The following is a 26978-nucleotide window of genomic DNA, read 5'->3' on the forward strand; positions in this document are numbered from 1 at the left end:
CCAATATCCAATGATAGGCGTGGCGCAAATTACAAATTCCTCAAAAATACAAAAACTTCAATTTTTCAAACATATGACTATTTCACAGCATTTTAAAGACAAGACTCTCCTTTATCTAACCACACTGTCCGATTTCAAAAAGGCTTTACAGCGAAAGCAAAACATTAGATTATGTCAGCAGAGTACCAAGCCAGAAATAATCAGACACCCATTTTTCAAGCTAGCATATAATGTCACAAAAACCCAGAAGACAGATAAATGCCGCACTAACCTTTGATGATCTTCATCAGATGACACACCTAGGACATTATGTTATACAATACATGCATGTTTTGTTCAATCAAGTTCATATTTATATCAAAAAACAGCTTTTTACATTAGCATGTGACGTTCAGAACTAGCATACCCCCCGCAAACTTCCGGGGAATTTGCTAACAATTTACTAAATTACTCACGATAAACGTTCACAAAAAGCATAACAATTATTTTAAGAATTGTAGATACAGAACTCCTCTATGCACTCGATATGTCCGATTTTAAAATAGCTTTTTGGTGAATGCACATTTTGCAATATTCTAAGTACATAGCCCAGCCATCACGGCTAGCCATTTAGACACCGGCCAAGTTTAGCCCTGACCAAAGTCAGATTTACTATTACAAAAGTTTGATTACCTTTGTTGTCTTCGTCAGAATGCACTCCCAGGACTGCTACTTCAATAACAAATGTTGGTTTGGTCCAAAATAATCCATCGTTATATCCAAATAGCGGCGTTTTGTTCGTGCGTTCCAGACACTATCCGAAATGCGCAAGCGTCCTACCTCTGGTACATCCTATCAACAACAGGTGAAATATCAAGAGCGCCAAATTTGAAAACAATTAAATGTCATAATTCAAATTTCTCAAACATACAACTATCTTACACCCTTTGAAAGATAAACATCTCCTTAACCTGTTATGGCTAGGGGGCAGTATTTTCACGGCTGGATAAAAAACATACCCGATTTAAATCTTCAAAATAAACTATCTCAACTCTGCTGCATATTGGTCCTCATTTTCCGACGATGATTTCGCCATATCGTCTGACGACGAAGAAATCCCTGACAGAATCTCCCACCAAACCAGGACCAAGCAGCAGAGGAAGGAGCAGAGGAATTTCGAATTGGACAAACGGGAGAGATGGACATGGGAACAAGTTATGGCCGGAGAGGGCCCATGGAGAATGGCTGGTAAGGACCGGGAACGTTTCCGAGGATCACGACTGGCTTTGAAGCACGAGAGGCACCCCCAAGAATTGTTTTTGGGGGGGGCACACGGGTAGTTTGGCTAAGCCAAGGAAGAGCCAGAAGCCAGCTACCCGTGGTTATATGGAGGAGCGTATGAGGTGGAGAGCGCCATGTTTCGCTGAAGAGCGCACTCTCTCACCCATACGCACGCACAGTCCGGTGCGCGTTATTCCAGCCCCTCGCAGGTGCCGTGCTAGAGCGGGCATCCAGCCTGGTAGGAGGATGCCTGCGCAGCGCATCTGGTCGCCGGTACGCCTCCGAGGACCAGGCTACCCAACTCCCGCTCTACGCACGGCTACCATCAGGCCCCTGCACAGCCCAGTCCGCCCTGTACAAGCACCCCGCTCGTACAGGGCTACTAGTTCCATCCAGCCAGGACGGGTTGTGCAGGAGGTAAGATCAAGACCGCCTGTGCGCCTCCATAGCCCTGGGTTTCCAGCTCCTGTCTCTCGTGCGGACCCGGAAGTGCGTCAGCCCAGTCCGACTCGTCCTGTTCCCGCTCCCCGCACTAGCCTGGAGGTGCGTGTTCCCAGTCTGGTACGTCCAGTACCAGCACCACGCACCAGGCTTCAAGTGCGTCATCCCAGTCCGACGTCGCCAGAACTGCCCGTCAGTCAAGAGTCGCCAGAACTGCCCGTCAGTCAAGAGTCGCCCGAACTGCCCGTCAGTCAAGAGTCGCCCGAACTGCCCGTCAGTCAAGAGGTCGCCCGAACTGCCCGTCAGTCAAGAGTCGCCCGAGCCGCCCGTCAGTGAGGAATCGCCAGAGCCACCCATCAGTGAAGAGTCGCCAGAGCCACCCACTAGTCAGGAGCTGCCAGAGTGGCCAGACTGCCCGGAGATGCCAGAGTGGCCAGACTGCCCGGCGATGCCAGACTGCCCGGAGATGCCAGAGTGGCCAGACTGCCCGGAGATGCCAGAGTGGCCAGACTGCCCGGAGATGCCAGACTGCCCGGCGATGCCAGAGTGCCCGGCGATGCCAGACTGCCCAGACTGCCCGGCGATGCCAGAGTGGCCCGACTATCTTCCGGGTCTGCCAGAGTGGCCCGTCTACCCGGAGCTGCCGGGGTGGGTCGTCTGCCCGGAACTGCCTGAACCAGAGCCACCTCCAGATATAGGTGGGTTGGGGAGGGGGGGTGTAGCACAGTGCCATCGTTGACGGCAGCCACCCTCCCTTCCCTCCCTTTATTTAGGGGTATTTTTATTTTTTGGGGGGGGGGGTTTTGTTATTTTGAGGTGCTTCCGGGGTTAGCACCTTTAGGGGGGGGGGGGGGGTACTGTCACGTCCTGGCCAGTATAAGGGTTAATTGTTATTGTAGTTTGGCCAGGACGTGGCAGAGGGTATTTGGTTTATGTGGTTCGGGGTGGTGGTTTTTCTAAAAAGGGCATTTGATTTATGTATTCCGGGGTTTTTGGGCACTGTTCCTTGTTTATGTAATTCTATGTTTAGTCTAGGTAATCTATTTCTATGTTGAGTTAATTGGGGTGGACTTCCAATTGAAGGCAGCTATGTGGTGTTGCCTTTGATTGGAAGTCCTATATTAGTTGGGTGGGTTTGTCTGTGTATTTGTGGGAGATTGTTTCTTGTTTAGCGTGAGTGAGCCTAACAGGACTGTCTAGAAATCGTGAGTTCGTTTTTGTATGTTCATTTTTGAGTTCATTATATCTTCAAAATGAACTATCTCAACTCTGCTGCATATTGGTCCTCATTTTCCGACGATGATTTCGCCATATCGTCTGACGACGAAGAAATCCCTGACACATCTGATGAAGATCATCAAAGGTTAGTGCTGCATTTAGCTGTGGTTTGGGTTTATGTGACATTATATGCTAGCTTGAAAAATGGGTGTCTGATTATTTCTGGCTGGGTACTCTGCTGACATAATTTTTTTTTGTTGCTTTCGTTGTAAAGCCTTTTTGAAATCGGACAGTGTGGTTAGATTAACGAGAGTCTTGTCTTTAAAATGCTGTAAAATAGTCATATGTTTGAGAAATTGAAGTAATAGCATTTCTAAGGTAGGTGTTGAGTAGGTGGGACGCAAGCGTCCCACCTAGCCCATAGAGGCTAAGTATGACTCCCAATCAGCAACAACGATGTACAGCTGTTCCTGATTGGGAGCCATACCCGGCCAAAACGAAGCAATCCCAAACATAGAAAAACAGACATAGAATGCCCACCCAAATCACACCCTGACCAAACCTAAATAGAGACATAAAAAGGATCTCTCAGGTCAGGGCGTGACAGATGGAATATCTTGGCAAAGGAGAAATGCTCACTAACAGGAATGTAAACAAATGTTTGAGAGAAAAAAGCTTTTTGTGCGTATGTAACATGTCTGGGACCTTTTATTTCAGCTCATGAACCATGGGACCAACAATTTACATGTTGCGTTTATATTTTTGTTCAGTATATTTTGGTGAAAGGTGGTCTCACTACTGGCATGAAATGACAGACTCTGCGCCTGCATTCCTTGTCCTAAAGATTTAACCTGTTAGGGCTAGGGGGCAGTATTGACACGGCCGGATAAAAAACGTACCCGATTTAATCTGGTTACTACTCCTGCCCAGTAACTAGAATATGCATATTATTATTGGCTTTGGATAGAAAACACCCTAAAGTTTCTAAAACTGTTTGAATGGTGTCTGTGAGTATAACAGAACTCATATGGCAGGCCAAAACCTGAGAAGATTCCATGCAGGAAGTGGCCTGTCTGACAAGGCTTGTTTCATCTTGGCTCTTTTTATTGAAGACTGAGGATCTTTGCAATAACGTGACACTTCCTACGGCTCCCATAGGCTCTCAGAGCCTGGGAAAAAGCTGAACGATATCGAGGCAGCTGAAACACATTATCGCTTTTGGCAAGTGGCCGATCAGAGTACTATGGGCTTAGGCGCGTGCCCGAGTCGACCGAATGCTTTATTTTCTTTTGTCTGTTTACCTAAACGCAGATTCCCGGTCGAAATATTATCGCTTTTTTATGAGGAAAATGGCATAAAAATGTATTTTAAACAGCGGTTGACATGCTTCGAAGTACGGTAATGGAATATTTAGAATTTTTTTGTCACGAATTGCGCCATGCTCGTCACCCTTATTTACCCTTTCGGATAGTGTCTTGAACGCACGAACAAAACGCTGCTGTTTGGATATAACTATGGATTATTTTGAACCAAACCAACATTTGTTATTGAAGTAGAAGTCCTGGGAGTGCATTCTGACGAAGACAGCAAAGGTAATAACATTTTTCTTATAGTAAATCTGACTTTGGTGAGTGCTAAACTTGCTGGGTGTCTAAATAGCTAGCCCTGTGATGCCGGGCTATCTACTCAGAATATTGCAAAATGTGCTTTCACCGAAAAGCTATTTTAAAATCGGACATATCGAGTGCATAGAGGAGTTCTGTATCTATAATTCTTAAAATAATTGTTATGCTTTTTGTGAACGTTTATCGTGAGTAATTTAATAAATTCACCGGCAGTGTTCGGTGGGAATGCTAGTCACATGCTAGTCACATGCTAATGTAAAAAGCTGGTTTTTTATATAAATATGAACTTGATTGAACAAAACATGCATGTATTGTATAACATAATGTCCTAGGGTTGTCATCTGATGAAGATCATCAAAGGTTAGTGCTGCATTTAGCTGTGGTTTGGGTTTATGTGACATTTATATGCTAGCTTGAAAAATGGGTGTCTGATTATTTCTGGCTAGGTACTCTGCTGACATAATCTAATGTTTTGCTTTCGTTGTAAAGCCTTTTTGAAATCGGACAGTGTGGTTAGATTAACGAGAGTCTTGTCTTTAAACTGGTGTAAAATAGTCATATGTTTGAAAAATTGAAGTTTTTGCATTTTTGAGGTTTTTGAATAACGCGCCACGGGATTACACTGGCTGTTACGTAGGTGGGACGATTTGGTGCCACCTACCCTAGAGAGGTTAAACCTGAGCTGTTGCTGTCCTAAATGGACTCGCTAATCTGTGAGGAGTTCGACAGCGGCTGGGAGTTTGAATATGGGGGCGGCAAAACATGCATCTTGATGTGCCTGAAAAGCCAACACCACTAACGATGTGTAAAACATCACTAGAGCCTCAATGCTTGGCCTCAAGCAGATTTGTGGGCCCGGTGCTCTAATGTCTAGTACATAGTGTTAGGTTCTAAATTAACCTATTAAAACTCACAAATACTTAATAAAGCTCAAACCAAGTTTATACCCCCATTGGGTCATACAGCTGCATAAGACAAAGACATGGTTCCACCAGTGGAAGTATATGTACCCCAATTTGGGGTGGAATCTCCTTCTCTCTAAACATTACATTTTTCTTGCTAATCAGGAAATTAAGTGACATGGGAAATAAACTGTTCTTTCTCCCTTAACGTCACCTGACTTGACCTCGGCCCCCTTCCTCACTAAACCACATATCTCCACCCAAGATGTGATCGTCTTTCCTTCACTCAGTACATTCCAAGCTTAATTGCCTCGACCATATACATTCCTCCTACAGATACCCATTATCTTCTGGTGTATGAACCAGACTGTGGCACCCCTCATGTCTCTAGTATAACTGATGATTAACAATATTTAAAGTTGAGAAATCCGAACCCATCAATAGGCTGCTGCCCTATATACATAGACCTGGAATCACTGGCCACTTTAATAATGGAACACTATGTAACGCCCTGGCCATAGAGAGGGGTTTTTGTTCTTTATTTTGGTTAGGCCAGGGTGTTACATTGGGTGGGCGTTCTATGTTCCTTTTTCTATGTTTTTGTATTTCTTTGTTTTGGGCCGTGTGTTGCTCCCAATCAGGCACAGCTGAAGCTCGTTGTTGCTGATTGGGAGTCACACATAAGGAGCATGTTTTTCCTTTGGGTTTTGTGGGTAATTGTTTCTGTTAGTGTTTGCACCTGACAGGACTGTTTGGCTGTTAGTTTTCTTGTTTTGTTTGTATAGTGTTCTTTCTGTGATTAAATATTCAATGATGAACACTAACTCCGCTGCACCTTGGTCTACTCTCTCTCTCTCTCACGACAGCCCTTACACACTAGTCATTTTAATAATCTTTACATATTTTGCATTACTCATCTCATATATATATATATATATATATATATATATATACTGTATTCTACTGTATCTTAGTCTATGCCACTCTGTGCTTACCCAAAAATGTATATTTTCTTAATTCAAGTCCTTTACTTTAGATTGTGTGTATTGTTGTGAAATTGTTAGACATTACTGTTAAATATTACTGCACCGTTAGAGCTAGAAACACAAGAATTTAGCTACACCCACAATAACATCTGCTAATCAAATGTATGTGACAAATAAAACTTGATTTGGCACTCTGTTTCTAGCACTTTACATTGCTGCTTCAAAAGCGTCACCTCTCGCTCTAAGGAGGCAACATTTTCAATATTTTGCTCATGTTTCTTTTCCCTAGCAACGTGTTTGCAACGCATCTCGTCAGAGAAGAGTTCCAAAATGTTCATATTTTCCTCATCAGCCTTCAATTGGTGTTGCTAATCAAATGCAAACTAACCTCTAGAATGTGGGTTTTTCTCTGCCTCCTTTTTATGCATGCCAATTGTTTTACAGCAATCAACTATTTCATTACTTGTCAAATTAATATTACGACATTTTTTTTTCTTTCTTGGTCAGCTTTTGAGATTCCTTTACGAGATTCCCTTAAATAAAAAATATTGGATGCCTGTAGGATACAGGATAAGAGGAATTTCATTCCTTTTATAACACCTGAAGGTGTAACTTTTTCAAATAAAAACCAACCACCATTGACCAATCAAACAATACCAAGTTTACAGTAACCTGATCAACCAGACCCAATCTCAGCAAGGTTCCTGTTCGGGATGAGACAAATGTAAATAAGGTAGAATTCCTAAAGACAATACAAGTCCTTTGCATAGAGTCATGTAGAGTTCACCCTGAACAGACACAAGTTACCACAGAGATCATACGTCCACATAGATGCCTAAATTTGCCATGTGGCAGAGGTGACAGAGAGCACATAAATTAGAGCTGAGCCTACAATTCCACCCAGGGAGGTGCTTCAGAATGATCTCATCCCCTTGTTAAATAAAGGAGAGTGTAATGAAGACAATCACTTTTAATGTGGCTTTAGTTCAGCAATGATATAATTGGGATGCATAATTAAAGCTGAAAAACGAAGTGCACACTTTCCTTCGACATTTATGGAAGGTGATGAGCGCGGTGAAGGAGCTCTAGCTCGAATCCTGATTGCTTTGAAACGGCTCTGTGCTTGTGTAGTTCTGAAATGACAGAACGCCCGGCGGAGAGGAAGAGACAGTGTGGTACATCCACACCTGCAAAATGTTGGGAAAATCATACATACAAAATGTTTTTATTTGAAAGTTTCCCAACTTCCCAATCAATTTTGAAAGTATTTTATTAATCTCGGTTTGGAGAGAAGGAATATCCCAGAGGACACCTACTACTAAGTTTTGACGTGACACACAGAAGGGAAACCGCTAAAAAAATAAGATAATCAAATATGTAAAAAGCTGAAAATGAATGGCTAGAAGGTTTGAAGAGGGTTGATGAAATGGAGTGTAAGGTCTTCATTAAACATTGGGATGCTTTACATCTGTGAACAGGGCATGTGCAGCCCCTTCCCAATAGGCAGAGCAGCAAGAGATTAATAGGCTGGAAGCAGGAAGACTATCCAGGCTCTGGACAATCAAAGAGGTCAATCAACAATCCTGTCGAAGAGACTGAATTCATTTCCCTGAGAGATCAAAGAGAATTAAGGCTACTGCTTCACAGTGGAAAGTGGTTATGGCACGCACGTGAGAGCACGCACGCACACGCACACACACACACACACACACACACACACTTTAAAAATGTATCATGGAGGAGCTGAATATGGTAATGAAATGTAGGCAATCTTTCTATGCCGCAATGGCAGAAAAATTACTTCCAAACCATGAGGTCTTGTATTCTCAAATGACTTGGAGAGTTATAACTCATCAGATTACATTGACTCTTGAGAATTTTTAAACACATACATCTAAGAATTTAGGAAGAAGGCACTACTTTTATGATTTCTTTGAAAAATGTACAGTACCAGTCAAAAGTTTGGAAACACCTACTCATTCCAGGGTTTTTCTATATTTTTACTATTTTCTACATTATAGAACAATTGTGAAGACATATAAACTATGAAATAACACATGGAATCATGTAGTAACCAAAAAAAGTGTTAAACAAATCAAAACATATTTTAGCCACCCTTTGCCTTGATAACAGCTTTGCACACTATTGGCATTCGCTCAACCAGCGTCATGAGGTAGTCACCTGGAATGCAACAACCACTCGAGCCACTGCCTGTTCCCCCCGCTATCATCCCGAAGGCAAGGTCAGTACAGATGCATCAAAGCTGGGACCGAGAGACTAAAAAGCAGCTTCTATCTCAAGGCCATCAGACCATTAAATAGCCATCACCAGCACATAGAGACTGCTGCCCTATATACATAGACTTGAAATCACTAGCCACTTTAATAAATGGAACACTAGTCACTTTAATAATGTCTACATATCTTGCATTACCCATGTCATATGTATATACCGTGTCCTATACTATTCTACTGTATCTTATTCTATGCTGCTATGACATTGTTCGTCCAAATATTTATATATTCTTAATTCCATTCCTTTACTAGATTTTTGGTTCCAACCACTGTCTTTGTGAGATGCAGAGTTGGTGAACGGATAATCTCCGCATGTGTGGTTCCCACTATGAAGCATGGAGGAGGTGTGATGGTGTGGGGGTGCTTTGATGGTGACACTGTTGGTGATTTAGTTAGAATTCAAGGGCTCCTGAGTGGTGCAGTGGTCTAAGAAACTGCATTTCAGTGCAAGAGGCACTACAGTCCCTGGTTCGAATCCAGCTGTGATTGGGAGTCCAATAGGGCGGTGCACAATTGGCCCAGTGTCGTCTGGGTTTGGCCGGGGTAGGCCGTCATTGTAAATAAGAATTTGTTCTTAACTGCCTTCCCTAGTTAAATATTTGACCAAGAAGGAGAGTGATGGAGTGCTGCATCAGATTACCTGGCCTCCACAATCACCCAACCTCAAACAATTGAGATGGTTTTGGATGAGTTTGACAGCAGAGTGACGGAAAAGCAGCCAACAAGTGGTCAGCATATGTGTGAACTCCTTCAAGACTGTTGGAAAAGCATTCCAGGTGAAGCTGGTTGAGAGAATGCCAAGTGTGTGCAAAGCTCTCATCAAGGCAAAAGGGTGGCTACTTTGAAGAATCTAAAATATAAATATATTTTGAGTTGTTTAACACTTTTTTGTTTACTATATGATTCCATATGTGTAATTTCAGAGTTTTGATGTCTTCACTATTATTCTACAATGTAGAAAATAGTAAAAATAAAGAAAAATCCTGGAATGAGTAGGTGTGTCCAAACTTTTGACTGGTACTGTGTGTCTGAGTAATGAATACTCAGGGAGAAAAAGGTGTAGATTCACACGCAGAGCGCTGTAGGTGTTTATTTCGCCTTCACAGAAGGAAGGAATCGTGGTCACAGGCAGGCAATGGTCATACACAGCTAGGCAAACAGGCAGGTGAATCAAAACTAGGACTGAAGGCTATAACTGGTTCTCACAAACGAGCTAGGAAAAGGGTTAGTAGAGTCAAAACCAACAATACCTCACAAAGGCACAAACAGAATGAACTGAACTAAATAAGGAGCTGATGAGACCAGGTGAGTAACTAACACAGGTGAAATCAATGAACAAAAATGAAAGACAGGGCTACATTCAAGAACACAACAAAACAGAACACAAAGTTGACTAAGAAAATAAATACAGAACCTTAGTCTGAGCTAACACTTCCCTTTGTGGTAAACTAACATTATCAGTGACAATGCCTTTAGTCCTATAGCCAGTGAAGTATTCAAACAAATAGCGGAACACAATTTAAGAAGCTTAGGGTTTGAATGCAAATAGAGTTCACGTTACATGAATTACCATGATGTGTGTTTTAAAAGACAGTCATGTCACTTTGTTGTGAGCCCAGGCTCAGTTAATCCCATTGACAGCAGGGTAAAATGTACAGGTCTCTACATTTTACCAGTGCTCCACAAAACACAATCTATTAAAGGCACTGTCAGGTTTACACCTCTGGAGGAGAGCTTTAAGATAAACAATCTGCTTAAAGCCAGGGGTGTGAAATACAGTAAGAGAGGGGTGGGGGGACTGAGGGAGAGAGAGAGCAGGAGAGAGTAGGAGAGAGATGGAGAGAGAGAGTAGAAGAGCGAGAGAGAGAGAGAGAGTAAGGGAGAGAGAGTGAGAGAGTAGGATAGCGAGAGAGTAGGAATACGAGAGAGTAGGAGTGAGAGAGAGTAGGAGCGAGATGGAGAGGGAGGGAGAGAGAGAGAGAACAGACAGCTAGAGAGGAGTGGGGTGAGCTGGGAAACCAACCATGCCTGTGATCTGCTTTGGGAAATTAGTAAATTTCCTTTGCCTTTTTACAGCTATAAAAAGCCACTGGATTGTCACTGGTTTATCCCTCCTCTGTTGTATCTTCCCTCCCTTGATTTGTCTCTCATTTGAGTGAAAAAGATAGGAACAAAAGCATGCACTCAAGGGCCCACACGCAAACCCACACAAACAAACCCACTCAACAAAACAATAAGCGTTGTGTCCTCAGTCGGTTCCTTTATGGAACATGCTAGTCTCTAGAGCTGGCTGTCAGGGAACATTATTGACAGATGAGGAGCGAGGTTAGTTACCGATGTGGAAGTTTTGTGTTGACAACACCCACGAAAAGAGTGGAGCTGCAAGCCATGAGCAACTGGTGATCATCCCTCTTCCACATACATCCCAGCCTTCGCCACTGGGTGAGGGTAACAAGTCCCTCCACTGCCACTGGGTGAGGGCAATAAGTCCCTCCGTCGCAGGGTGAGGGCAACAAGTCCCTCCACCGCCTCTGGGTTTTACAGAAATGTTTATGTTTATATTATAGGCTGGGTTGTACTGGGTTTATCAGGCCTGTAATGGATGGCTGTAGCAGGTGTGCTGGAAAACAGCTGCATCACATGTCCCTGGATCATTCTTCTGGGGGGGGGGGGATCAGTGGTCTTTAGTTACACCATCAGACGAACAGTGGAGCTGGGCTCCATACATAGCTATAACCTGCCTAGCCTGTAGACCAGGAAAGACAAAGGCAAGGCATGTGGAAAGCCTCATCCTTGTCAGGACCTGGTGGGAACAAACTCCTTCCGGACCAATTGAAGCAGCATATTCCTACTAATCAAGGACGATGTTGCTGTCCATGGTCCTGAAACATTACTTTTTCCACATTTTGTTGTGTTACAGCCTGAATTTAAAACGGACTAAATTGCGTTTTTTGGGGGGCCACTGGTCTACACACAATACCCGATAATGTCAAAGTGGAAATAAGAGAAAAGGACAAGCCGAAATGTCTTGAGTCAGTAAGTGATCAACCCCTTTGTTATGGGAAGCCTAAATAAGTTCAGGAGTAAAACTTTGCTTAACAAGTCATATAATAAGTCACATGGACTCACTCTCTGTGTTCAAGGCCAGGGAGGTTTTCCAATGCCTCACATAGAAGGGCACCAATTGATAGATGGCTAAAAAGAAAAAAAGCAGATATTGAATATCCATTTGAGCATGGTGAAGTTATTAATTACTCTTTGGCACCCAGTCACTACAAAGATACAGGCGCCCTTCCTAACTCAGTTGCCAAAGAGGACAGAAACCACTCAGGGATTTCACCATGAGGCCAATGGTGACAGCCAATGGCTGTGATAGGAGAAAACTGAGGATTGATCAACGTCATTGTAGTTACTCCACCATACTAACCTAATTGACAGACTTTCACTTCGTAATTATGGGGTATTGTGTGTTGTATGAATGCTTTCTGAAATAGGCCACCAGTCATGTTTCAGGACCATGGACAGCAACATCTTCTTTGGGTAGTAGGAACCAGCCAGCAGTGGCATTTTAGGACCATAGATAGTACTTTTCAATTGAATAATAATAATAATAATAATAATAATACATATATGCTGCTATAAGCCCGGTCTTGATGTGGAGTAGATTTCCATGTAGTCATGGCACTATGTAGTACTGTGCGCCTCCCATAGTCTGTTCTGGACTTGGGGACTGTGAAGAAACGTCTGGGGTCATGTCTTGTGGGGTATGCATGGGTGTCCGAGCTGTGTGCCAGTAGTTCAAACAGACAGTTCGGTGCTTTCAACATGTCAATACCTCTCACAAATACAAGTAGTGATGAAGTCAATCTCTCCTCCACTTTGAGCCAGGAGAGATCTCTGTGTACATCTAAGGGCCAGCTGTGCTGCCCTGTTCTGAGCCAATTGCAATTTTCCTAAGTCCCTCTTTGTGGCACCTGGACCACACGACTGAACAGTAGTCCAGGTGCGACAAAACTAGGACCTGTAGGACCTAGTTGTTGATAGTGCTGTTAAGAATGCAGAGCAGTGCTTTATTATGGACAGACTTCACCTCATCCTAGCTACTGTTGTATCAATAAGTTTTGACCGTGACAGTCTACAATCCAGGGTTACTCCAAGCAGTTTAGTCTCCTCAACTTGCTCAATTTCCACATTATTAATTACAAGATTTAGTTGAGGTTTAGGGTTTAGTGAATGATTTGTCCCAAATACAATGCTTTTAGTTTTTGAAATATTTAGGACTAGCTTATTCCTTGCCACCCATTCTGAAACTAACTGCAGCTCTTTGTTAAGTGTTGCAGTAATTTCAGCTGCTGTGGTAGCTGACGTGTATAGTGTTGAGTCATCCGCATACATAGACACACTGGCTATATTCAAAGCCAGTGGCCTGCAGTTAGTAAAGATTGAAAAAAGTAAGGGTCCTAGACAGCTGCCCTGGGAATTCCTGATTCTACCTGGATTTTGTTTGAGAGGCTTCCATTAATAACCTGTTAGGGCTAGGGGGCAGCATTGACACGGCTGGATAAAAAACATACCCGATTTAATCTGGTTACCACTCCTACTCAGTAACTAGAATATGCATATACTTATTACATATGGATAGAAAACACCCTAAATTTTCTAAAACTGTTTGAATGGTGTCTGTGAGTATAACAGAACTCAAATGGCAGGTCAAAACCTGAGAGATTCCTTTACAGGAAGTGGCCTGTCTGACCATTTCTGGAACTTCTTTGCCATCTCTATCATTTACTAAGGATCTCTGCTCTAACGTGACACTTCCCACGTCGTCCATAGGCTCTCAGAGCCCGGGAAAAAAGAGAATGTCGTCATTCCAGCCCCAGGCTGAAACACATTATCGCCTTTCTCAAGTGGCCCATCAAGAGACACTAGCTTATGCGCGTGACCCCGACCGCCCCCGCCTTTGGGATTTTTTCCTCTGTTTGCCGAAAAAGAACACCCTCTGTGTTCTGTTACACAGGTAACTCTTTATCCACAATATAGCAGCGGGTGTAAAGCCATAACGCATACATTTTTCCAGCAACAGACTATGATCGATAATGTCAAAAGCCGCACTGATGTCTAACAAAACCGCCTACACAATCTTTTTATCATAAATTTCTCTAAGCCAATAATCAGTCATTAGTGTAAGTGCTGTGCTTGTTGAATGTCCTTCCTTATAAGCGTGCTAAAAGTTTGTTGTCAATTTGTTTACTGTAAAATAGCATTGTATCTGGTCAAACACCATTTTTTCCAGAAGTTTACAAAGTGTTTTTAACAGGCTGCTTGGTTGGCTATTTGAGCCAGTAAAGAGGGCTTTTACTATCCTTAAGTAGGGGAATAACTTTTGTTTCTCTCCAGACATTCTAGTAGGCTTAAATTGAAGATGTGGCAAATAGGAGTGGCAATATCGTCCGCTATTATCATCAATAATTTTCCATCCAAGTTGTCAGTCCCCAGTGGCTTGTCATTGTTGATAGATAACAATAATTTTTTTCAACTCTCCATACTTACTTTACGGAATTCAAAATTACAATACTTGTCTTTCATAATTTGGTCAGATATACTTTGATGTGTTGTGTCAGCATTTGCTAATCTTGTCAATGTAAAAAGTAGTTGGCAATATCAGTGGGTTTTGTGATGAATGAGCCATCTGATTTAATGAATGAAGGAGCGGAGTTTGCCTTTTTGCCCAAAATTTCATTTACAGTTTTTCTCGATTGCTTAAACACAAAAACTGGTTCCTGTAGCACAAAAACCCATACCCTTACGCCATTCCCAAAAACACACACACATTTCCCATAACCGTAAACACTATTCACCTGTTTCCACACGTTTCAATATTCAATACTGCAAAACCTAACACAAAAGTGGCCAAATAAATCATTCATTGCACTATATATTCATTCAGCAAACACATGCTCTCAATATAATTAACTCAAGTCATCACAACCTAAACTCAAAGACCACACCTTTCTCCAGGTGCAAACATTAAGCCTCAAAATTGTTACCACACCAATCAGAATTGCAGGATCAGTAAATAGGGCCGAGAGGCATGCCCATGTGCTTTGGAACAATGGATCCTAACAATGCCGAAGTTGTAAGAGAGGACGAGGACGAGGACAAAGACGACAACGACAACAACAAAGACAAGTAATCTCAGATGAAATCCGTGTCACCCTAGTTCATCATGTGCTCATACACGGGAGGACTATGAGAGAAGCTGGACAGCTAGTGCATCCCAACCTAAGCCGTTACACGGTTGCATCCATTGTCTGTACTTTCAGAAGGGAAAACGGGTCATTTGCCTTGTTGTTACTGTGATACATGTAATGTTGTAGTGCATATAGCCTAACTCTCCACTTTGTTCTCAGTGCAGTTTTTACCACAGTAATGGATGACCATAGGTCAGAATGGTCAAATTTATTTTTTGCAGAACTGAGAGGTGGCCATCTATTGGAGGTAGGCAGAGACTTCTCACAGCTGAGCAGGAGACTGCCCTGGTGAATATGGTGATTGCTAATAATGCCATCCGTTTGAAGGAAATTCAAACCCAAATCGTTGAAGACCAGATAGTCTTCCAAGGAATTGACAGCATCAGCATTTCCACCATTGACCGGATTGTTCAGAAGAACCACATAAGAACAAAGCAGCTGTACCAAGTCCTAAACATTGAGTTTCGAGTCCTAAACAAGTCATAATGTGCTCTTCACCAAATGTAATACCATTTCATATTTTTAACAAGAGTAATAGTTAGTTTATTACATTTACGCAAATCATGAATGCTTTTAAAAATATATATATTTATTACTTTCCAAATGAACTTTATATTTCCATGGAAATACATGGGTAGCCATGAGAAAGAGACCCCCCATAGCGATCGACTATCGAGGATCGCAATCGGGCGATGTAGGCTTGTACACAATCTCCCAACCTTAACTCCCCCACACACACACACACACACACACACACACACACACACACACACACACACACACACACACACACACACACACACACTCTCTCTGTGTGTGTGGTTACAGTAGGCTAACGTATGTCAATGGTTTTAGGAACACCAGTAACATCAGGCAGGATTTAGACTACCAACTGCGTAGCCAGTTGTCGCTCAAACTTGGGAGCAATGATCACGTTCCCGCACTCACTGACTGTGTGGAGGCTCATTGATTTAATGTTACGTTAGCCTACATGCTATACTAGCAAAGATATAAATTATAGAGCTGTCGGCTATATTAGCCACGACTTACCGTTCTTTGTGCAGCTTCAAATGTCGAACAAAGTTGGAAGTTGTTGCTCCTCCATATGTAATTTTCCTGCATGTTTTGCAGGTTGCAATCCGTTTTTTGTTGATACAGCATAGTCTTTATATCCGAAAATAATTATTTTGGGTATCATCTTTCCAAGGGCTCCTTCTGAACTCACCCGCCGATGTTCCTCTGCACTGCCATGCACAACTTTTTCTCAGCTGGCACAATTTGATTGGCTGCTGTCCGATTCAAACTGTAATCTGTTAAATGAAGAGTTGATGAGCTGCACACTTTTTTAATAGCATCATTTTTAATATTTGGGCTTGGGGAGGTTATCAAGTCAGGTCGAGTCATAAGGCTCAAGTCCAAGTCAAGTCACGAGTCATTGGTGTTAAAGTCAAAGTCAAGTTGCAAGTCATCATATTTGTGACTCGAGTCTGACTGGAGTCCAAGTCATGTAACAAATTACCAATCTTTCATTCCAGTACAGCAGTACACTACAGTACTGTATTTGTAGCATAGTAAAAAAAAAAAAAAAGTTGAGCTGGATGCCATGGCTAACCCACAGGAATACATCTTCATTGACGAGGCAGGGTTCAACCTAACAAAAAGGTGCAAAAGGGGGTGCAACATTATTGGTCACCATGCCATCATACAAGTTCCTGGCCAGAGGGGAGGCAACGCCACCCTATGTGCAGCCATCAGCAATCGTGGCTTCTTCCAACGCCATGTCAAAGTGGGTCCATACAACACAACACAACTCCTTCAATCAGCTGCACAATAACATTCTTCAACAGGAAGGGGAGCCAGGGCAACCAGAGCAAGCCCAATATGCTGTCATTTGTTATAATGTGAGTTTCCATCTGGCTGCTCTGGTTTGCGCCTGGTTCAATGACCACACCAGGTTCACCGTTCTTTTTTTTGCCAGCATATTTCCCATTTCTGAATCCGATTGAGGAATTCTTCTCAGTATGGCGGAGGAGAATGTATGACCGCAACCCCTATGCACAGCAAAACCTCCTGGAGGCAATGGTGGATGCCTGTAGTGATGTGTCTGTGGAGTCTATCCAGGGTTTTCTAAGGCACACGAGGGCATTTTTCCCACGCTGCCTGGCAAGAGCAAACATAATGTGTGATGTTGATGAGATATTATGGTTTGACCCAGACTGGAGACGAGATAATGAGAACGCTGATGCTGATGCTGAGTAACCTGTACATTTGCTGCATTTGGAAATAAAGCTTTTGGAAATTAGGTATTTTACTGTGCATGTACTCTTCCTTACATGTTTTGTCAGTGTGACATTTCAAAGGTCAGGTTTTTGACCAAAACAGCATATACAGTAGTATTCCATTATCCACTAATGTAAGAGGTATTTATTACAGTACTGTTTTGAATCTCTCTCTCCAGGGTGTTCCTGAAAGGGTCATCTGGATAGTCAGTGCTGTGATTTTACAAAGTTCCAAATTATTTATCTGAAAACCTATTCTAAACATTTTGGTAGCAGTGTTTTGAATTAATCCCTCCAGTGAATAACAAACAGTCATGTAGTCTGTGTTTTTGACAGCTTGTATGTGTTGTCTGAGGACAAAGTTTAATTTGAGACCCAGAAGTTAGATGTTTGTACCGTTGGGTGTGAGTTTTTAAAATTGTGTGTGAAGATTTGAGAAAATGTTGAGTTGTTCGAGGAATTGTGTCTAAGCAATTGAGAAACTGTAATTTATGTTGGATTCACGTCTCCTTCTCAACCAATGATTACATTTAAAGAATAGGACTAAATCAAACTTTATTTAAAGTGCTTTTAAAGTTTGATTTGATTTAGTCCTGTTCTTTAACTTAGATTTTTGGTTGAGAAAAAGACGTGAATCCAACATATCAATTATTCATTTGTAGACCAACTGGAATTAAAGCCAGACTAAGTCAGTGGCACAGATGGAACTATCCAAGCAAAAGACAAACAAATGCAATATCCAGTTTGTCTACAAATTAATAATTGATACAGTATCTTGTAAATACAAAACAATATTTCCAGAAAACATGATGCATTTTAAGTGACTGAGAACCTGTTATTTTCTGCGCAGGAAGTAACTATATTTCCTTATTGGTGAAAGCTCAGAATATTGGAAACAAGTTTCACCAGGTTGAAATTGAAATGCAAAGCCAAACTGAAAAATATTATAACCAGAATCCCGGGTTGAGTCTGGCTTGAATGTGCTCAAGATTTCCTCAATAGTTCCCCATCAGCAGTATTGTAGTGGAGGAGTTTGAGCTGTCCCCGGGAATGACACCAGGCTTAAGCTATTCACCAAGTGCTATGTATGTCTGTCTGTCTGCACAAACCTAGCATGGTAGTTCTTCATACAAAATGACCACAGATATCATTATAGATAGCAATTGCATTGAAACCGACTCTACCGGGAAGATACGGGTGAAATAGCCACATTTCATTTGCAACTCCAGTCATTATTGCTAGAAGTCATTTTGTGACCTTGTGATTGTTAATCTGGGCAAAGCAGTGAAATGGTTTTCGCTGTGTGTTTTCTAGTCGCTCATTGAAATACATAGAGATTACTGTGTTATAAATCATCATGAAACTGACGTTTTGTTGCAAAGGTATAAAGGTAGATATTCTAGGCCAATGAATTAGGTGACGTTGATCTGTATAATATAATATAACTGAAATAACTAGTATATAATTGTGTACTAGCTCAACTCTTTGTGTTAGAGACTATTCCATGCTTTATACATCATCATATTTTCTTACTTTTAGCTGTTAAAGGCTAATTCTAAAGATTGACTACCGTGCAATCATTTTTTAACTACATACAGTGCATTCTGAAAGTATTCAGACCCCTTTACTTTTTCCACATTTAGTTAAATTACAGCCTTAATCTAAAATGGATTAAATCGTTTTTCCCCCTTCATCAATCAACACACAATACCCCATAATGAAAAAGCAAAAACAATTTTTCTTGTGTGCAAATTTATACAAATAAAAAAATGGAAATACCTTATTTACATAAGTAAATAAAAAAGTAAAGGAGCATTTTTTTTATATAATCCATTTTAGAATAAGGCTGTAATATCATTCTTTATGTAATCCATTTTAGAATAAGGCTGTAACGTCATTTTTTATGTAATCCATTTTAGAATAAAGCTGTGATATCATTCTTTATGTAATCCATTTTAGAATAAGGCTGTAACGTCATTCTTTATGTAATCCATTTTAGAATATGGCTGTAACGTCATTTTTTATGTAATCCATTTTAGAATAAGGCTGTAATGTCATTTTTGAATGTAATCCATTTTAGAATAAGGCTGTAATGTCATTTTTTATGTAATCCATTTTAGAATAAGGCTGTAACGTCATTATTTGAGGAAAAAATCAAGGGTTGTGAATGCTTTTCAAATGAACAGTATATAAGGATTTACATTTACATAGTAGTATTATATATTATTCATGAATGATTATGCATGGTAGAGTAATAGATTGTGCCATACATGTGCATGTATGCCCTTTTTATACAGGCATTTAACAGGAGAGCTTGGGTGCATAGTCTGCTGTTCAGTCTGGTCTTTGGTTCACAATGTCTGGCAGCAAATCCTCTGCTCCAGCCAAGGTTGTTGACCTAAATAACACCTACATGGCACTGGGTTCACTTGGATATAACAAAAATATTCTAACAACCTATAAAGATTTTAACCACAACTGTTCAGGAATAAACACAGATAATCTTACAATAGAGTCTGCATTACTAGAATAGTCATAGGGCCTTCATAACAAGGTCATAACAACTACAGTATATGAAAAGGACATAGCTAAGTATGTGCTGTTTATGTAAATTAAATTAACATTAATCTGAATCCGCACCTTGGTATTGTATCTGTTCACACTGATGACAAAGGAGTGGATTGTGCCTTTCTGAATGGTTCATCTGATCCACCTAGATGAGGATGACTCGTGCCGTCCAGTTAACTTGATGTCCTTTGTGTCAGACCTCCCTCTCGTATGTGTCATCCTCAACCACCTATTCTCCTTATGGAAATTGGACAGGAGTCATTCAGGTTTTACTTGTGCGAGTTGCGACAAAAAAGGTAAACCCCTTATGAGCTTTTAGAGACGTGGAAGGGACCTACTGAAAAATCCCTCTTTAGTCCCATTTCAAATGACAGGCCATGGTTCAATACAAAGGAAAAATAATCCAGACGGCATCTATCTCAACCCTCCATTTGTCTGGATCTATTGTCAATGTGATGTATGTTATTGCATCCCCCCCCCCCCCCCCCCCCCCCCCACAACTCTTCAAATAGGAAAGCTGTTCATTTTCATCAATAAGCGTTTGTCTTTTCTAATGTATTAGACCTTTTAGATGGTTAACGTTATTGGCATTGCTCCAACTGTATCGATGGTTACAATGTCATTGCACTTAAAAAGGCTAATACACAACTAGCTAGATATGTATTACCAACTGTAGTTCCCCTTCTTCAATCTGCACAAGCCAGTGACATTATTCAGCAAGCTACTAAGCTGTTTTAATTGTTAAGATCCTCATAATGTATAACTCTCTATAAGTGCCTGTGCTGTTAGCTATAGGAAGAACAAAGTATATTGTTTTCATGTGCAACAGTGGGGTGAGATAGTATCTAGAAAAGCCCAGATTGCATCTCATACCTTTTGAAGACACTGGTATTGAAAGGTAACCTCTCTGCTTACCTAATCTATTTATGAATACAGTGGAGAGAGACAGGGAGAGAGAGAGACAGGGAGAGAGAGAGACAGGGAGAGAGAGAGACAGGGAGAGAGAGAGACAGGGAGAGAGAGAGACAGGGAGACAGAGAGAGACAGAGAGAGAGACAGAGAGAGAGACAGGGAGAGAGACAGAGAGAGAGACAGAGAGAGAGACAGAGAGACAGGGAGGGAGAGAGAGAGACAGGGAGAGAGACAGACAGGGAGGGAGAGAGAGAGACAGGGAGAGAGAGAGAGACAGAGACAGGGAGGCAGGGAGACAGGGAGACAGAGAGACAGGGAGACAAGGAGAGAGAGAGAGGATAGAGGAGAGAGAGGGGGGAGATTACTCATGAGATTACTGTTAGAAGAAGACACAGTTTACCTGACATTGAGAGATGGAGCTTTCAAGACCCTAAAAAGCAACTATGAAGTGTCTTTGGAATAGTCCTTGAGGGGAACTTCAATCAGGATTTTAGCTGTTGTTTCACTGATCATGAGAGCTTTTTGATGTAGTTAAGGACAATAAACACTGTTTGCTAATTGTGTTTGTGCCTACAATTACCCCTAGCCCAAATGAAGGGGTTGGACTGTACAGCACAAAGCACTACTTTCAGCTATTATCAGGAGAATAGCATTCAGGCAATGCCATAACCCCAAGCTGTAGTGACCGCATTGATTTAGCGATTTAGACCTCTCACAAAGTAAACGGTTGGCTTGGAAATCCACTCTGTAGATAGAGCTATTGCGGCCTTATCTGTGATGAGAAATCCCATTTCTCTGGAAACAAGTGAAGCGTTGGACACAAGGTAGCTTGAAGTCTTGAGGACTGGTGAACTTTGGGCTTTTGGCTCACTAAAGCAGCATGACTGATTTGAAATGAGGGAGCATCCCCCTGCTGTCATATCTCTAATTTATTGAGGGAAAATGAGAGCAAAAAAGGTCCAGGACTGTTTTAAACACGTGGTAAAGTGCTGATTTGTGAACTTGGGAAACCTGGAGGAATGCAGAAAACGAACACAAACAGGTGGGGGCTACAGTATAAGCCATTTGTTCCCTGATAATTAGTTTGAGAGGCAAGCCAGCGGTTTACAGATAGTTATTTTTTATATTGATGTACAAAGAGCTGCCAACATCACAATGAGGAACAAATGGGTCAGCCCTGTTCTGGGTGTCAGTGATTCTCCTCAGAGCCGCCTCCTCAACCCCAACCACAACTTGTGGAGATTACGCTCGTCCAGGTCTTATTTCACTTTGTCCCCAGAAATCAATTCCCCCTTTCCCCTCTTCTACTTTGTCCGTAGCTGAATATAATCTCTTTAAGGCAGCCCCATATTGGCCATTGTGCAGGTGGGATACCTGATTGGATTTCTCTATTACGGTTGTGTCAATCGGACCTGCAACTGATAGCGGTGAGGGATGTGGATGTGCCCTCTGTTAGGAAAGGACCTCCAGTCACCACTGAGGAGCTCCTGATGAGGGTGGCTGGCTGGGTGGTTTGGGGATGGGGTGGAGGCAGAGGGGTGGAGGCAGAGGGGTGGAGGTAGAGGGGTGGAGGCAGAGGGGTAGAGGCAGAGGGGTGGAGGTAGAGGGGTGGAGGTAGAGGGGTGGCGGTAGAAGGGTGGAGGTAGAGGGGTGGAGGCAGAGGGGTGGAGGCAGAGGGGTGGAGGGAACAGTCAGAAAAGCAATACATCTTATTACATTACGTTTCAGTTCCCAGAGCTGGGTGGTCATGGGTCATGTCACAGGAGATTGGGTTCATTAATGAGGCCTGGGAGCAGAGCAGAGCTGCAACAGCAGCAACACTCTATCCACCTGGTCTGCAGCGAGCTGTTTCGCTGGCTAGGATCGCCAGCAGGACCTAGTGGTTTATAATATCAAATCACATTTTATTTGTCACATGCGCCGAATACAACAGGTGTAGACCTTACTGTGCAATGCTTACTTACAAGCCCTTAATCAACAACACATTGTTAAGAAAATAGAGTTAAGAAAATATTTACCAAATATAAAATATATTTTAAAAATATAAAAATATAAATATATATATCTATGCAGTCTGAAGTCCTTCTATCATATAGAGGTGTGGCTGACAAAGTGTGGGTGTGTTTTTATACTTTCTCAAATCAAATTTTTCCTCAGAAATGATTTACTCTTAAAAAATATATTTCTCTAACTGCTAATGGTTTTGGCATAACTTAAAAAAGGACGCAGGCTGTACAGTCATTTATCAACATAAAGTATGTGTCAATAGAATGTTAACCATAACCGTTGTAGCTAATGGCTGTATTAAACAAACTGCCATGCACACACTGGTTGCTAATTTACTACTGTACTATCCGAGCAAGCTGAAAAGCAAGCTGAAAAGTGATTGTAGATGTTAGGTGACATATCTAACCTTCCCATGCTGTTCCCAACAAACTAAGCTCCCTGTTCTGTGACATCATGACTGAGGTGTTTTTTGTTGTTCACTCTAATCTTCATTGTTTGAGTTAGGCAAGGGGCTCATTGGGCTTTGAGTTGGTGCTTATTTGATGGGAGATTTGACTTTCCCCTGCACTTTAACTGTGATGGTGTTATCTCAGAGCTGCCTCGCCCTGCACCTTCTGAGATGTTAACCACAGTGCTCTCTGAGAAAGAGATTAGGATTATTTAAATGTCAATTTATATTACTCCTTATTGCCAATGCACTTCCTTCTCTGACGAGGCAAACTTCTGAAAAGAGAGCAGTGTAAGAGTTTAATTTCAATACTCTGAGAGGGGAGGGCATGTGTGTGTGTTTGCGCTTGTATGCGACTATATGCTAATTATCTAGCTCTCTCTCCCTTTTACTTTTAGGCCAATGAGATGAAAAATAACACATCCTCACCAGCCTCTGCTCTGCTGACTCCACTGGATAGGGACAGAGAACATTGTTATCTCACACTCAACATGAACACTAAACACAATTAAAAAGTTAGAAAAATACATGCATATTTATTATTTTATTATTTTCTCTATTGAAACTAATTGCATAGAACCAACTGGAAAATAATTTTCAACTGAATTGCTGATACGTTTAGACAGAAATACTCATTTGGATAAGTTTTTGTCGTTGGAAATTAGATACATTTTTGGGAAAAGTTTCAGTTAATTTCTAGCAGTGACTAATCTGTGAACGGTAATTATATTCAAACAATAACCCCCCCCCCCTTACCATACACAAAAACAACCACACAGATTTTCCCAAGTGTTGTAGTGTTCTAGCTCTTGAGACCAAACCCATGACTCTTTGCTTTGCTGAAATATCTCATTCGAAAGTGATGTTGGCTTTATTTTCGAGCCTCACTCAATGACAAGTCAATGACTTTGCGTCTGTTTGCCATTGTGAACACATTGTGTTTGACCATGGCAGGGAACCATGGAGGGCAGTACACACAGTTGACTAGAGTGCTGGAAGCCTGCAATACTTCTAGATAGGGCAAGGACAGAGAGGTCAAGAGCTGTTTCGCTGCCAAAAACTTCCTTTCCATGAACAAACTAGCAGAAATGGGCCAAAACATTTCCACACTCCACAAAAATGTACACGTTTTAGACAATTTGAATGCTTTTGAGGTGTGCTTCTTGTTGTAGAATGTTGATTCCTTTTGTTTCCTCTGTAAGACGGAAGCCCAGAAACTGAAAACTTGCAAAGTAATTGAAATCTCTAATAAGTACAGGGAATTCTTAGATCTCATTCCAAAGGGAGGTTAGGTTCCAAATCCATGCTGAGTCTCCAAATCCATGCCGAGTCTCCAAATCCATGCTGAGTCTCCAAATCCCATCCACTGATGTACACAATCTTGTTAAGTATTGTATGTATTCCGATGATAACATGAGATGATTGATGTACACATTAGAAGAGTGTGTGAGGGAGAGAGTAAGTAGTCTCTCAATACAGTTAGTGGAAAGTTTTTGGAAGACAACTTTTCTAGACTTTCTTTCTGTGGGCAGTGTTTGAGTTACTGAAATACATGACTATCCTGTGAAGAATTTGGCCCGATTGAGATCAGAGCTTACCCAATACAGAGAGATTTCTATTGGGACAGAGACAGACAAAAAAGGGACTGTGCCATAGACTGGTTATCAAAAAGTACTCTCAGACAATTGATCCTGACAGCTGAGAGTCAATCTGAAGAGAGGACAGATCATCTGATACATGATCTACCTGTATCTACCTTACCTATCAATTCATTTTTGATTGATGTATTTTGCAAAGAGGTGGAAGCTGAAAGCAGTGGAGGCTGCTGAGGGGAGGACGGCTCATAATAAAGGCTGGAATGGAGTATAATGGCTGGACTGAAGTGATTGCATTGGTATCAAACACACAAATCCAGTCACTCCATTCTAGCAATTATTATGAGTCGACATCCCCTCAGCAGCCTCCACTGGATGAAAATCAAACAGGTAAGCCATGCAAGATATATTGTCTGCTGGCAAAGTCATCTCAGAGGTCTCAAAGCTAATAATATGCACGCCTCAAAGATGTGGTTAGTTAAAGCGATAAGGGCATTGATCTTCCATAAAGATCAGTGCAATTTCACAACATCATCAGAGGGGGAATATTGCTGGCGACTGGCGTCAGACGAACTCTGCCTTATGGAATATGAAGTGTGAACTCACCTCATAAGATCCCAGTGACTTTAGGGGTCTGGGAGAGAAGCAGTGCGCTGGCAGGTTTTTCTTTTTGATGATATGAAAAAAAGGGAGAGAAATCAAGTGAATCAAATGTCCTGGCTGACGTCATGCATCCGGTAAATATCTCAAATGTCCTGGCTGACTTCATGCATCTGGTAAATATCTCAAATGTCCTGGCTGACGTCATGCATCCGGTAAATGTCTCAAATGTCCTGGATGACTTCATCCATCTGGTAAATATCTCAAATGTCCTGGCTGACTTCATGCATCTGGTAAATATCTCAAATGTCCTGGCTGACGTCATGCATCTGGTAAATATCTCAAATGTCCTGGATGACTTCATCCATCTGGTAAATATCTCAAATGTCCTGGCTGACTTCATCCATCTGGTAAATATCTCAAATGTCCTGGCTGACTTCATGAATCCGGTAAATATCTCAAATGTCCTGGCTGACGTCATGCATCCGGTAAATACCTCAAATGTCCTGGCTGACTTCATGCATCCGGTAAATGTCTCAAATGTCCTGGCTGACTTCATTCATCTGGTAAATGTCTCAAATGTCCTGGCTGACGTCATGCATCCGGTAAATGTCTCCAATGTCCTGGCTGACTTCATGCATCTGGTAAATACCTCAAATGTCCTGGCTGACTTCATGCATCTGGTAAATACCTCAAATGTCCTGGCTGACTTCATGCATCCGGTAAATGTCTCCAATGTCCTGGCTGACTTCATGCATCTGGTAAATATCTCAAATGTCCTGGCTGACTTCATGCATCCAGTAAATATCTCAAATGTCCTGGCTGACTTCATGCATCTGGTAAATATCTAAAATGTCCTGGCTGACTTCATGCATCTGGTAAATGTCTCAATGTCATTGTGCTCCATTTAAACCTGCCTCTCTCTCTCTCTCTCTTTCTTCAGCAGTGGATGGACTCATGCATGCAAACCATCTTAAAATGTCCTCCAATATCTGACATTGCACCTGCAGACTGAGCAGCAGAGACCAATGCATTACCTTGCCTGGACCATGGAGAGCGGTCCCATTCTCACACACAGCATGGTGACAGCTCAAAGCAATCTCACAGCCACGCCTGGGGAAAATAGGTGAAGAGAGAACTTCATCAAGCACAGCCTTTTATACGCAACAAGTCAGTTTGATGGAAATACTCATCTGGTGGGAAAATGCACATATTGTTTTTATGCAGATTTTAGAATAGTCCCATGAAAATCTGTCAAAACCTAGATAGTGACTTTAACTGAATGCACTTGCCCTTGAATATAAAAACATGATGTGTCCCAGATACAATGTCAAAAAATGTCTTCGGCTGTGAACCGTGCAAAGCCCTCCTAAAAAATAATCAAACCCAGACGGATTATGTTAAATTAATAGAATTATACAAATGGAAACCCTAAAAGGCGCCTGCTGTAACAACACCCACCCTTCCCCCTCTCTGGTAAGACACAGAATGTTCCCCTTTCTCGCTCTCAACACAATTTTTAAAGTCGATTCTCGGCACGGAACCTGCATAGAAAGCAGGTTCCAATTAGGGCAGGTCTTTTCCTTGCAAGA

The sequence above is a fragment of the Salmo salar genome, chromosome 04, assembly GCF_965601325.2.
Source record: "Salmo salar chromosome 04, fSalSal1, whole genome shotgun sequence".
Taxonomy (NCBI): Eukaryota; Metazoa; Chordata; class Actinopteri; order Salmoniformes; family Salmonidae; genus Salmo; species Salmo salar.